The sequence below is a fragment of the Hyperolius riggenbachi genome, chromosome 1 (assembly GCF_040937935.1).
Source record: "Hyperolius riggenbachi isolate aHypRig1 chromosome 1, aHypRig1.pri, whole genome shotgun sequence".
Lineage (NCBI taxonomy): Eukaryota > Metazoa > Chordata > Amphibia > Anura > Hyperoliidae > Hyperolius > Hyperolius riggenbachi.
Genome location: NC_090646.1, coordinates 64,695,162 through 64,708,858, shown reverse-complemented (window position 1 = coordinate 64,708,858; position 13,697 = coordinate 64,695,162). Strand labels below are relative to the sequence as shown.

Genomic DNA, 13,697 nt, shown 5'->3' with positions numbered 1-13,697 from the left:
AAATTAATGCGCATGTAGCAGAACGCAATGGACGTTAAGGTAAGTGCCTGTTTTTAATATTGGGAGGTGGGTGCAGACGGCTCTCCCTGGCGCTGGCCACGGTTGGGGGGGGGGGGGGCGCCTGCGGCACCTAGCCTCCCCCTCCGGGGTGCCGCTGTGGTTCCCGCGGTCCCTCCGGTTGTATAAAAAGGGGGCATTGGGAATCCTCCCTGTGGCGCTCCTGGATAGTGCTAATGTAGCATGTAGCAGTGTTGCTTGCGAATTTTCGCCTAAGTCATTTTCGCATCGAAAATCCTGTTTTCTTGTTTTGGTGAATTTTCACGAAAATCTTCAGAAATATTTGTGTTTTCGACCAGCATCGAAAATTCATTGTATGCGGATGCTTATGCCCTTATGCGGAAAAATGTCCACAATAATCCGCATGGAAATATAGACTATGAATGTATTTTGTAGGTACTGATCTTTTGCAGGAACGGATCTTTTGCAGATAATGATCTTTTGAATGTGTACAGCAACTTTGTGTGCAGCATCTTGCAAATATTTCTATCTAATGGGGAGTGCAGCTCAATAGAATAGACTGTGTAGGTGTGGCTCTGATACTACATGGAAGGGAGTAAAATTGGTCTGTGATCTTTCATTTTTCCAAAGACTTTTATCTGATGTGTGTACCCACCTTTATTCTTTTTGCTTCAAGGTTGAGGCACGTACTCTATTAGATAGATAGAAGATGCGGCGTATGCTATGACGCGGGACGGCTAGTGAGAAATATTGGACAATCAGAGAGGAACAGAGGCGTGGGAGGGGAAAACAGGAGGGAAAGGGGCTTCACTCAAAAAAATAAAAATGAGTTTCACTTACCTGGGGCATCTACCAGCCCCCTGCAGCAGCCATCCTGTGACCCCTCGCAGTCACTCATGGCTCCTCCTCCCCCGCTGCCAGCTAGTTTCGTTTTTGCCAACATCGGAGTCGGCAGGCCGCCATGTATACCTTTGCATGCATTCCCGCTGGTGCAGGAAGCTATCGCGGACATTAACAAGTACATTTTTACACGTTACTGGTGTAATGCATAAAAATGTACAGGTTGCACCAGTAACAAAATGTAACAATGAAGGCGTAGAGCACCGAAACGCGTAATGATGCAATAGACCCGACATAGCGACAGAGGTACCTCCCACCCCCTTGACGGATACGGCCGGAGCACGGAGTTCCCTCTCACACTACTGGCCATAGTGTAGCAGACCCGGAGAAGAGCCAGCGTTCCCAATGGTGGAGACGTTTACTGCACTGACATGTGCCATATGCTTTTTACTGCTCTACATCTTGTAAGTGTAACTTTTAAACTTTTAAAAAGGAATTCAAGAAGTTAATGCACCGGAGAGCGCTCCTATATCTTTTTGTTTTTGCTCATAGACTTGGTTCCCACAAGCGTTTATGGAGCAGCATGATCTGGAAGCTGGACTTGATTTATACTGATTTGACTTTGGACTGAACGCAGTCATTTGGATTTATGGATCTAGAGAGTTTAGCCTGTCTAATTCCCCCCTCATCTGTGACTAATCACCACTGTAATTTGATCTCTTAGCTGTGTCAGCTCAGGAATCTCCTCTGCCACAGCAGAGAAGCTAATTTTTAAACACATGATGTTAACCCTATGGGCTTGATTCACAAAAGGGTGATAACGGAGTTATCACGCCTAAAAGCTTTGCATGTGCAAACTAGGGTGCTAAGTAGTCTGCACTGTAGTTTGCACGTGCAAAGCTTTTAGGCGTGATAACTGAGTTATGTCTGCTTCCATACAAGCAGGAAGTAGATACACTGCAGATTTATTGCAGGATTTGTATCATCTGTAACAAAGAAAAGCTGTTCTTTAAAGGTTATCAAGCTATTGCTCATCTCTTAGAGCAGAGAGGAAGTTCTGAGTTTAGGTCCGCTTTGAGGTTAGGGTGTCCTCTCTTTAGCCTTTGCTGCGATGTGACAGCATCTCATGCATCATCAGGTGTTATCAGGAAAATGTATTTTCAAGAAAGAAAATCGTCATTCACATATCCGACACTCGTAGAACGCTTTCAGTGTTTATATCTGTGAAATAAAACCAATCTCAGGAAGTGTTATAAATGGACACCGATTTTTTTTTCCTCTTTCCATCATCTATTTTTGTATATCCTCTGTATATATATTTCAAGAGAACAGGATAAGCATTAGGGGCGATCCCTCATGATATGTGGATTACCTCAACTCATACACTATGGCTGTGATACAGCGGAGATCAAAAAGCAAAACAAACAAAAGAAAAACTATCAAAAGTTCATGTCAGTATCCTCCTGCTGAGAGATATCTGCAACCTGGGCAACATGCACAGCTTAAAGGACAACTGTAACAAGAGGAATAGGGAGGTTGCCATATTTAATTCCTTTTAAAGGACTTACGAGTTAAAAAAAAAAAAAAAAAAAAGAAAGTAAGTGAAGTACCTGCTTCAAATTTGATCCCACGGAGGACGCCATCCGCGCCCTCCGTGTAGTTCCACCGGGTCGCTGCTGTTTAATCGCCCCCCCCCCGGGCCGCTTCCGACCACACAGCTCGGGTTGGGCTCTCATGCCTCACGTAAAATGGCTCCCGGAGCTGGCCGCGGCTGCGCAGTCCGCATAGACGTGAGTGCGGCTGAGCAGCTCTAGGGCCCCCCCCCCGATCCACACTACAGGCTGTCTCCTGCGCGGGGATCGAGGGGGGCAGCCATTTTACTTGAGGCATGAGAGCCTGACCCGGCCTGTGAGGGGAGGGGGGGGGGGGGGGAGGAATAAGGCGACTAAACAGCAGGGACCCGGTGGAACTACACAGAGGGCGCGGATGACGTCCTCCGTGGGATCAAATTTGAAGCAGGTGCTTCACTTTTTTTTTTTTGGACCTTGTAAGTCCTTTAAAGCAGTGTTCCCCAACCCTGTCCTCAAGGCCCACCAACAGTGCATGTTTTGTGGAAATCCACACAGGTAGACAATCTGCTCTGCTGAGACACTAATTACCTGCATGTTTGTGGTTTCCTGCAAAACATGTACTGTTGGTGGGCCCTGAGGACAGGGTTGGGGAACTGTGCTTTAAAGGATAACTGAGGTGAGATGCATATGAAGGCTGCCATATTTATTTCCTTTTGAACAATACCAGTTGCCTGGCAGTCCTCCTGACCATGTGTCTCTAATACTTTTACCCATAAACCCTGAACAAGCATGCAGCAGATCAAGTACTCTGACTCAGGTTTTACTGGATTAGCCATATGCTTGTTCCAGGGTTTTGACTCAGACACTACTTATGCCAGAAGATCAACAGGGCTTGTTTAAAAGGAAATAAATATGGCAGCCTACATATACCTCTCACTTCGGGTATCCTTTAAACAATACCAGTTGCCTGGCTGTCCTGCTGATCCTCTGCCTCTAATACTTCTAGCCATAGACCCTGAACAAGCATGCAGCAGATCAGGTGTTTCTGACATTATTGTCAGATCTGACAAGATTAGCTGCATGTTTGTTTCTGGTGTGATTCAGACACTGCTGCAGCCAAATAGATCAGGAGGACAGCCAGGCAACCAATATTGCTTAAAAGTAAATAAATATGGCAGCCTCCATAGCCTTCTTACTACAGTCCTATAAAGTGAATCAGAAGCGGGGCAAAAAAAAATTAGATACTGGCCAATGTAGAGGTAAGGCTCTGGATACCATATTAGAGCCTTCCCAGTCCTCTATATATCGCCTCATCCCACACAACTCCCAATCAAGTTATTCGACCTCCGGGTCACATACTTCTTCGGCACTCATCATGCAGGCTCTGGAAGTGCTTGCGTCCCCAGGTACTTCTGAAGACAAGAGGACCTGTACTGTGTACACACAAGCCCAGGCTCGCTTATGCCCAGTATGGATGAGCCGTCCTCAGCAGGGCAGTGGAGTCAGAGTTGGAGTCGAGGAGTTTGAGTCGGAGTAATTTTGGGGCCCTGGAGTCAGAGTCGGAGGTTTCATAAACGGAGGAGTCGGATGATTGTTGTACCGACTCCACAGCCCTGGTCTTCAGAAGCGCTATACTTGGGATGCAAGGACCTGAAGTCAGCCTGCAGAGGAGTACCAAAAACACATAAATTCAGTGGGGTCAGCGGTGGAAAGACGGGACCAGGAAGGCTCTTTAGGATTCAGAGGCTTTCTTCTACACAGGCAAGTAACTATCAAGTTTCCTCACTTCAGGTTAGATTTAAACCATGCATTATATACTGTACAAAGCTCAAATGCTGAAATTTCGGGCCAGCAGGTCCTGAGAGTCAGGCAGGCCAGTCACCCAGCAGGGGCAGCTCTGTGCCCTCCTCTTTCTCCTCTGTGAAGTGCAGCTATAGGGTGGGGACAAAGCTCCTCCTTCTAGAGATGCGAAGTTCGGATCTTTTCAATGATCCGGATGATTTTAATCGGATCATTGAAAAGATCCGGATCTTTGATCCGAATCTCTGATCATTTTACAAGGGAAGCATTCGGGGGTGAAATGACTAGCAGGACAGGAGAAGGGGAGGGGGGTGGACACACAGAGAAGGGGAGAAGATGGACAGAGGGCAGGGAGTGGACAGAGAAGGGAGGAGGGACGAGCAGAGAGCAGAAATGTTTGTTTGCACACAATACCCACATTCTGCAATCATATGCTTTACATATATTTCACCTATATGTTTATCTGTATGCTCCCAACTCCCATTCCCCAAAGCATTCCCAGAAGTAAAGTGCAGCTGTATAGAGCAGTGCAGGAGGATCATATTGCACAGCAATCACAGTGCCTGCCCTGTCCTAGCCCAGCATACTGCCTGTAACGTTACTGAGCTGTGCCAAAAGCTTCCTATGTGTTCACTGTGCACAACTACGGAACAGCCAGCCTATAATCAGCAGCACATTTCAGCCAGTATGTGTGCTCTACACATATCTGGCAGTGGCACCGATGTCCCCTCTCTCTCTCTCTCTCATCTACCTGTGGTTGTGCAAGGCTGCCTCCCCTTCAACAGAGCGATCCATCTCTGCTCTGCTTCCAGGACACCGCTGCCCGCTGAGAGGTGGCGTGTCGCTCCTGGCCCCGCCCCCTTTGCGATCCGAATCACTCATTTTGATGATTCGACTCACAAAATAGATTCGGATCAAAGATCCGAATCGTTCATGATCCGGACAACACTACCTCCTTCAGCCTTCTGACTGACAGCTCAACAGGCAAAGCCACACACACACACACACACACACACACACACACACACACACACACACACACACAATGATTGTCAGGCTATACAATCATTCCTAACGATCTCTGGTGATAGCCTACCTGTGATGTCACGCTGCTGGGGACTCTAATGCTGGGTACACACCATGCGTTTTCCCGCTCGATCCGCGGGTCGCTCGGGATCGATTCGACTATTACCGACATGCTCGATTCGGGCTTCGATCATTCCTGTCGTCGATCTGCATGTTAAGTATGCCAAATCGACGGCAGGAACGATCGAAGCTCGAATCGAGCATGTCGGAAATAGTCGAATCGATCCCGATCGACCCGCGGATCAAGCGGGAAAACGCATGGTGTGTACCCAGCATAACAAGCATACTGTCCAGCCCGGCTCCGAAGAACAAGAGAGCGGATTCCCACTGTGCACAGCTGGATCATCCACAAGACAGTACTAGGCAGTTGCCTACGGCCTGGAGAGAGAGTCGGGGCCTGGTGGATGCCAGCCCCCCCACCAAATCTAACTAAAAAAGTCAGGTGATCATCAGCAAATGGCAAAAATTTCTATCTTGCCTAGAACCCCATTTATTCTCAATCCATTTCTGCCACCTCCTACCCACAGGGGTGTAAAAGTAAGTACGGGGGTATGCAGGAGATCAGAAAATTGGTTTGAAAAAGGCAAACTTTTAGGACCATGGTCATGACATCACACTGTGGGAGGGGTTTCTCCACAATATCAGCCACACAGACCCCCTGATGAACTATTAGAGAAAAGGGAAAGATTTCTCATGGGAAAGGAGGCATAGGCTACTGATAGGGATGAAGTTCAAACCTTGGTTAAAGTACCTAAACTATACACTATTAGACATTTTTTTTTTTTTTTTTTTTTTTTTTTTTTTTATCAAAGCATCCAAACACAAAATACGTTTTACAAACCAGGACCCTTTCAATCAACTTCTGATTGAAATGCTGATTGAAGTATGGATTAGTGTGAGGTCTCTCTTGGTTTTACATGCCAAGGACAGTCGGATAGTGTAACGTCACTGCAGGCAATTGCTCATTGTGGTCACGACTGCAGCGGCCACATCATCAACGACAGTAATAAATAATAATAATGAATAAATAATCCCACAACCCTGACATGCGCTATGCGGTGCTGAAGCAGCCCTCCTCTGTCACAGGACCAGCAGTGCAGGCTGCAGACAGACGTCCTTGTCACTCCGGAGCAAACCATCTGCCACATGGCCGGGGGGAGGTCCAGTTTCCTCTGCAAAGACTGTTTCACTTCCAAGCACCACCGTATAGGAAGACAGGCATGGTAACTAGCCAGTAACACACACAGACATACACTCCTTCTGTCATTATAACCAGTGAATCTCACGATGTGTATATTCCAGCCTCTTCCACAGAGTCCACCTCCACACTCCCCCCCCCCCCCCCCCCCTCCCTGGAGAGGAAGGAATGGTACAGCCCACATTCACCTTCAGCAAACTCCACATGGGAGGCAGATAAACATAAACAGAGGGTGGGGAGAGACATGCATATTACACAGCCAGGCACACAGCAGCGCATCATCATGTCATGTGCTGTATTCATGTGGAGGAGCAGTGTGTGTACAGCACAGAGGATAACAGGAGGAATATTTAGTAAGGTGGTGCAAACAGCAGTAATGATAGTAAAATGTATCATGATTGCTATTAATAATAAATATCTTATTGAAATTCATTGAAGCATTGGTTATTAGTAGGTCCTTTTGGTCCCTTTTATCCCCCTATACATTCCGAGTGGTTTGGGTCACCCTGAGCTGCTTGGTTCCTCTGTTGTACTGGTCTAAGCCCTATCTCATACAGCCGTATCAATCCCTGCCATGTACTGATGAGGACTAAAAGCCCGGAACAGGCTGTCTACATGTGGGGTTGGTGTGGCTGTGTAATATTTAAAACTATAGGCTTGCTATACACCAGTGGTTCTGGATGCTTGCCTGGCTTACAGGGGCGAAAATAGATAATTTGCATATTCAGTAGTGGTGCATTGTGGGTAACCACAAATGTTCACTTAGGCCTGGTGCACACCAGAGGAGTTTTTCTGAGCGTTTTGAGTTTTTAAATCTGCTGCTAATGTTATCCTATGTGTCTGTGCACACTGGAGCAATGAGGTTTTGTAAAAAAAACCCATAGCATTACATTGGGAAGAGCTTTTGAAACCTCTAAAAGCTCTTCCCAATGTAATGCTATGGTTTTTTTTTACAAAACCTCATTGCTCCAGTGTGCACAGACACATAGGATAACATTAGCAGCAGATTTAAAAACTCAAAACGTTCATAAAAACTCCTCTGGTGTGCACCAGGCCTTATAGCTGAATTATTGCAGATTTCCTTCAGTTTTAAGAAGGCAAATATCACCAAGCATTGCTTATTAGTCGGAGAGCTTTACGGTCTCTTTTAGCCCCCTATACTTTCCTAGTGGTTTGGGTCACCCCGAGCTGCTTGGTTACTCTATGTTATTGAAGTGAGAGAGATATGGAGGCTGCCCTATTCATTTCCTTTTATACAATGCAGATTTCCTGGCAGCCCTGCTGATCTTTCATTCATCAGTAGTGCCCGAATCACACACACAAATAAGCATGCAGCTAATCCAGTCAGCAACATCTGATCTCCATGCTTGTTTAGGGTCTAGGACTAAAAGGATTATGCCTGGTACACACGATGCAATTTTCTGTCAGATTGACGGTCCAATTGATTACTTCCGACAGGTCTGATGGTCTTTCTGATCTATGCAAAATCAATGGTATGTACCAGCCATTAGAGGCAGATGATCAGCAGGACACCCAGGCAATTTGCATTAAAGAAAATAAATATGGCAGCCTCCATATCCCTCTCACTTCAGATTTCCTTTTAAACAATACATATTACCTGGCAGCCCTGCTGGTCTTTCATGCATCAGTACTGCCTGAATCACACACCTGTAACAAGCATGCAGTTGGTCTAGTCAGACTTCAGTCAGAAACATCTGATCTGCATGCTTGTTTAGGGTCTATGACAAAAAGCATTAGAGGAAAATGATTAGCAGGAAAGCCAGGCAATGTGCATTGTTTAAAAGGAAATAGATATGGCAGCCTCCACATCTCTCACAATTCAGGAGTGCTTTCATGTATAAAGTGCTATCATCTGTATAGAAGATGGAGTTCTGTATACGGGAAATCCAGGTATATGGGCTCAACTCAGAGATTGATTGCTCCCTAATCAAAAAACAATTATGGGGTGGAGATTGTATTACCAATTTTCAGTATTCAATTTGCATCACATTTCAGCAGAAATTTCCAGGCGCCCTTTTATTATGTACATGGGGTAGGGACCTTAAAGGATACCACAACTGAAATGTGACATAATGAGATAGACATGTGTATGTACAGTGCCTAGCACACAAATCACTATGCTGTGTTCCTTTTTTTCCTTTCTCTGCCTGAAATAGTTAAATATCAGGTATGTAAGTGGCTGACTCAGTCCTGACTCAGACAGGAAGTGACTACAGTGTGACCCTCACTGATAAGAAATTCCCGTTTTTTATCTCTTTACTGCTCTCAGAAGCCAATTTCTGCTAGGAAAGTGTTTTATAGTTGGAATTTCTTATCAGTGAGGGTCACACTGTATTCACTTCCTGTCTGAGTCAGGACTGAGTCAGCCACTTACATACCTGATATTTAACTCTTTCAGGCAGAGAAAGAAAAAAAGGAACACAGCATAGTTATCTGTGTGCTAGGCACTGTACATACACATGTCTATCTCATTATGTCACATTTCAGAAAATAAATATGGCAGCCTCCAAATCCCTATTTCCTCAGGTTCCCTTTAACTATTCACCACTCTATCCACAAAAAATAAAATGTTATTTATTACTGCCCCAATTACTATTGGGCTGATCATGGTGGCTGAGAGATACGTGCACACTGAAGGGCTACATCTCCCAGCATGCATTGCAACGGCCGGGAATAAGCGACACTGCTGCGGACACTTCAATGTGCGGCATCTGCTGGTGTGGCTGCAGAAGATGGAGGAGCACATACAGATGGGGGGAGCTAGGGAGCAGCTCTCCGAAGGTAAGTAATGCTTGTACACCCCCTGCCCACGCTATTTACCACTTGGGGAAGGTTTGTTTTACGTATTTTATTACGGGACAACTGTAGCGAGAGGTATGTGGAAGCTGCCATATTTATTTCCTTTTAAAGTGGATCCGAGATAAACTTTTACTCATTGCATAATTGTGTTCCTTTCCTATAGTTTATAGGGCATTCCTCAAGCCAAATACTTTTTTGTTTTTGTTTTGATACTCTAATTCCTTATAAACTAAACAAGTCTCACCCACAGCTTCTCCAAAACGCCAAGGCACTCAGTCCCAGCTAGCAAGGGCTCATGGGAGCTCACTCTGGGCAGAAGGAGGAGGTGTTACTAGCCAGAGATTTCAGAGGCAGAGGGGAGGAGTGAAGTTTTCACAGGCTGAGGGCTGGAGATGCAGAGCAGCTTGCCTGTGTGTAATGTGACAAACAGAACATGGCTGCCCTCATTGTATAACAGGAATAAATAATCATAAACTGTTGAAGCTGTTTGCAGCTAGAATTGCTGTGTAAACTATCTAAACTTTATATAAGATATATAGACAAGTTACTTGTTAAAGTTAGTTTTTCATCTCCGATCCGCTTCAGAAATAGCAGTTGCCTGGCTCTCCTGCTGATCCTCTGCCTCTAATACTTTTAGCTTTCTTCTATAGCTGATCAATTTCAGATCTGAATATCGATCTGATTCCTCGGTGTGTACTGGGCTTTATACTCGTACAACTGATCTAAGTTTTGCTAGCAAGCATGGCACTCCCTCTGTTTACAAAAATAATTAATCACTAGCACTCAGTGTTTGCGGAAGTGCTGGTAACAAGGGTGACGGGGAGTGGAGAGGGATGGGCGGATTGCGGGCAAAAGCACACACTGCAGTTAGTTTCCTTTCAGTATAGGCACAGAGCTTGTACTATACACAGGCCAGCTTACATCCCAATATCTTAAAGAGTAAAACCAATAATACAAGTACATTAAAAGGTCCCACCAAGATCATGCCCGATTGACGATGCGATCAGTTCCATGCAGAAATTGGTCGTATATAATCAATCGAACATGCTGCAAGATGTAAGGCAGACACGCCAGATCGGGTGCACGGCAGTAATGGCGTGATATCAGGATAAGAGACGAACACTACGGCACCCCCGGCGCTGTCCCCCGTGCAGTATACTTTACCAGTCAGTGTCCACCGCTGGCTCCGTGCACATACAAGTTGCCTGCGTGGTTGTCTGCGTATATGTGTGACGTCACCGTCGCTGCACAGGGCCCTCTGAAAGCTCGCAGCCGCATTCTTCATGTCTGAGTTCAATCACTCCTGTGTGGTAGCACGGAGCCACTCGTGAATGAGCAGCTTCGACTCGCTGCGCAGGCGCAGTATCGCCGCACTTGTGCATTTATTTGGGCTGCCTCAGGTACACTTTAAAAGAGCAATGCATTACTATTGTTATTACAGTGACTCTGCTAAACGCGGAGCCCCTTTCTGTACCTGCCAGAGGGCAGCAAGCTACAACTTTCCACTGCTAACAGAACACACTCCACAGCTCTGAGTACCAGATGTGATATTTTCATCCCGTCGTGATTGGTCCAGGCCTGCTCTCTGGCCACGATAGGCAATCGGTTCTGCTAGGAAGCAATGCCAGCAATGCACGTCGCACAGAGACTGGCACACACACACACACAGGATGCCACAGAGCTGCTCACACAAAGGCCAGATCCTACCAAGCGGATGTAACCGTCAGTACAAAGAGTACATGACCGGGCCAGGGCAATATTTAGCACAGCTCATACCAAGGAGATATTGCATTACAGGACATGAAAGGGAAAATGACACCAGGGCACACACACAAGAGTGAGTGTTGTACAAGCAGTCCTGTATCTGCATTCCACCCTGAGGCATTGTGGCGAATAACAAAGCCACACTAGACCATGTGCATGTTAGTGAGCAGCACATGTGCTGGTAAATAGCACAAAGCACTCCAAACACCCATAACACAAGTCTATTACATCATCGCATCATAGTAAGGAGCACAAGCACGATCACACATTACAACCCTGAAACCAGCCATAGAGATCATCAATAGTATAAACCATCACAGGCATAAATCAAAAATATGCAAACGCAATTGATGGCAATACGATCATTTGGGTTTTCGAACGGGAATAAAAACGGCAGATATCTGCCAACCTCAGCTTCGCTCTTGTAGTATCACCGACCGATAATGACCCTTAATGTTCCCTATCCTATTTCTTATCGCCTGATCAATAATTCTCACGGTTATAAAGAAATATCGGCCACCAGTGTACCGGCTAACGCGGTCTGTTACTTAAGTAACGGCGTCCGAACAGGAGATCGATAATGTTGTTCTGGCGGCAGATTGCGGTCTCACATCTGTGACAACCATGACTGGTGACACACATAGAGATCACTGGTTTGAGCACAACACGATCAATTCGGGAAAATACAAATCTGATGTAAACCGTGTGCACAGATTACGATTACAATCGACCCTATGCAAAAATGGATCCTTTCAGTCATTCTAGAGCTTCAGAAATACATTGATCACAAGTTATCTCATCTTCTGATTGTATCTTAAGTTGCCCATTAACTGTACAATATTTTCCTCAGATGAGATCTGATTTTTACGACAGAATTGTACAGAAATCCTTCTACAATTCTACGATCGACCAGAATACAGAGTTTTGTCAGAGTGTTGGATTTCCCAATCGTAAAGAGAGATATTGCCCTTATCGGCCCATGTCAATCGATAATTACCTTTCCGATTACTTACGATCCCGCAAACCTGATTGAATGATCGCATCTGAGAAAAATATTGTAGTGCTGATGAGCCCCTTTAATTAAATCATTTATAACATAAAAATATGGATTAACAATAGTGCCCCCCTTTTCACAGACCCCATCATTTAACAGAGATCTGTCAGATGATCTTAAAAATCTCAGTATGTATGGCTTTAGCTAGCCCAGGACTAGCAAGGACACTGCACATGCACAGTTACTGAAGGGAGATGGCAATGCAGAAATAACAGCTGATCAGGACTCCTCTGCAATCTGCAATGCAATGAATGAGAGGCCTGCCTGCCAGCCTGGCATCTAAGTGGCAAATGCCAGGAATAGATACATATGTAGCATGTAATGCATGAGCCATGATCAGCAGGAGCTATAGATACAGGGCAATGCTCTGTGAGCTTTCCTTCTATATATAGTGCATTGCAAGCATGTAGATGACATATGCAGAGCACTGCATAGAGATCTAGGTGTCTCTGGCATGCCTGGGGGTCTCTCTGGTATGTATGGGGGTCTCTCTGGTATGCTTGGGGGTCTCTCTGGCATGGATGGGGGTCTGTCTCGGGTATGGGGGTCTCTCTGGTATGTATGGGGGTCTCTCTGGTATGTATGGGGGTCTGTCTCGGGTATGGGGGTCTCTCTGGTATGTATGGGGGTCTGTCTCGGGTATGGGGGTCTCTCTGGTATGTATGGGGGTCTGTCTCGGGTATGGGGGTCTCTCTGGCATGGATGGGGATCTCTCTGTTTTGCATGGGGGTCTGTCTCTGGCATGGGATCGCTCTGCCTCTGGCATGGGGGTCTCTCTGTCTCTGGCATGAGGGGCTCTCTGTCTCTGGTATGCATGGGGTCTGTCTCTAATATGAGGGTCTCTCTGGCATGGTTGGGGGGGGGGGTCTCTCTGGCATGGATGGGGATCTCTGTCTTGCATGGGGGTCTCTGTAACACAAGGGTCTCTCTGGTATGCATGGTCTCTGATGGGGGTCCCTGCAGGCGGGGATCACATAGCAGTAGCAGCACACCCACATGTGACAGCAGCAGCATGCAGCAGGGACTCACCCGTCACCCGGGGGCTGGGCAGCTCCAGCAGCGGCTCCGGTAGATGTAGGTGGCGGGGCTGGCGGGCTCCTCTGCTCTGCGGGCTGTTCGGATCGGCCTCGGATCGCACAATGATAATTTGTCTGTATATCTTCTCACGTAGCATGGGAGAGCCAGAACCCCCCGCCTTCCTCCAATCACAGGCCGCCCCGCTGTACACAGAGGGCGGGGCTACCGGAGGGACTGGGAGAGAAAGAGCCAGACTCATCACTGTGTCTGTCTGACACTGACTGGCTGCATGGCATGGCACTAATCACATACATTGACTGCATGGCATGGCACTAATCACATACACTGACTGCATGGCAATAATCACATACATTGACTGCATGGCATGGCACTAATCACATACACTGACTGCATGGCACTAATCACATACACTGACTGCATGGCATGGCAATAATCACATACTTTGACTGCATGGCACTCATCACTGTGTCTGACACTGACTGCATGGCATGGCAATAATCACATAACA

General features: G+C 46.4%; 1 protein-coding gene across 2 annotated transcripts in view; it reads right to left on the bottom strand.

Moving 5' to 3' along the window:
* The window catches only part of LOC137562977 (RING finger protein 24), a 146,732-nt gene extending 133,460 nt beyond the window's left edge, over positions 1-13,272 (bottom strand). For both annotated transcript variants that reach the window (XM_068274867.1, XM_068274884.1), the window contains exon 1: positions 13,181-13,272. The gene's annotated coding sequence lies outside the window, so the exon portion shown is untranslated. The remainder of the gene's footprint in view (positions 1-13,180) is intronic.
* Between the last annotated feature and the right edge of the window lie 425 nt (positions 13,273-13,697).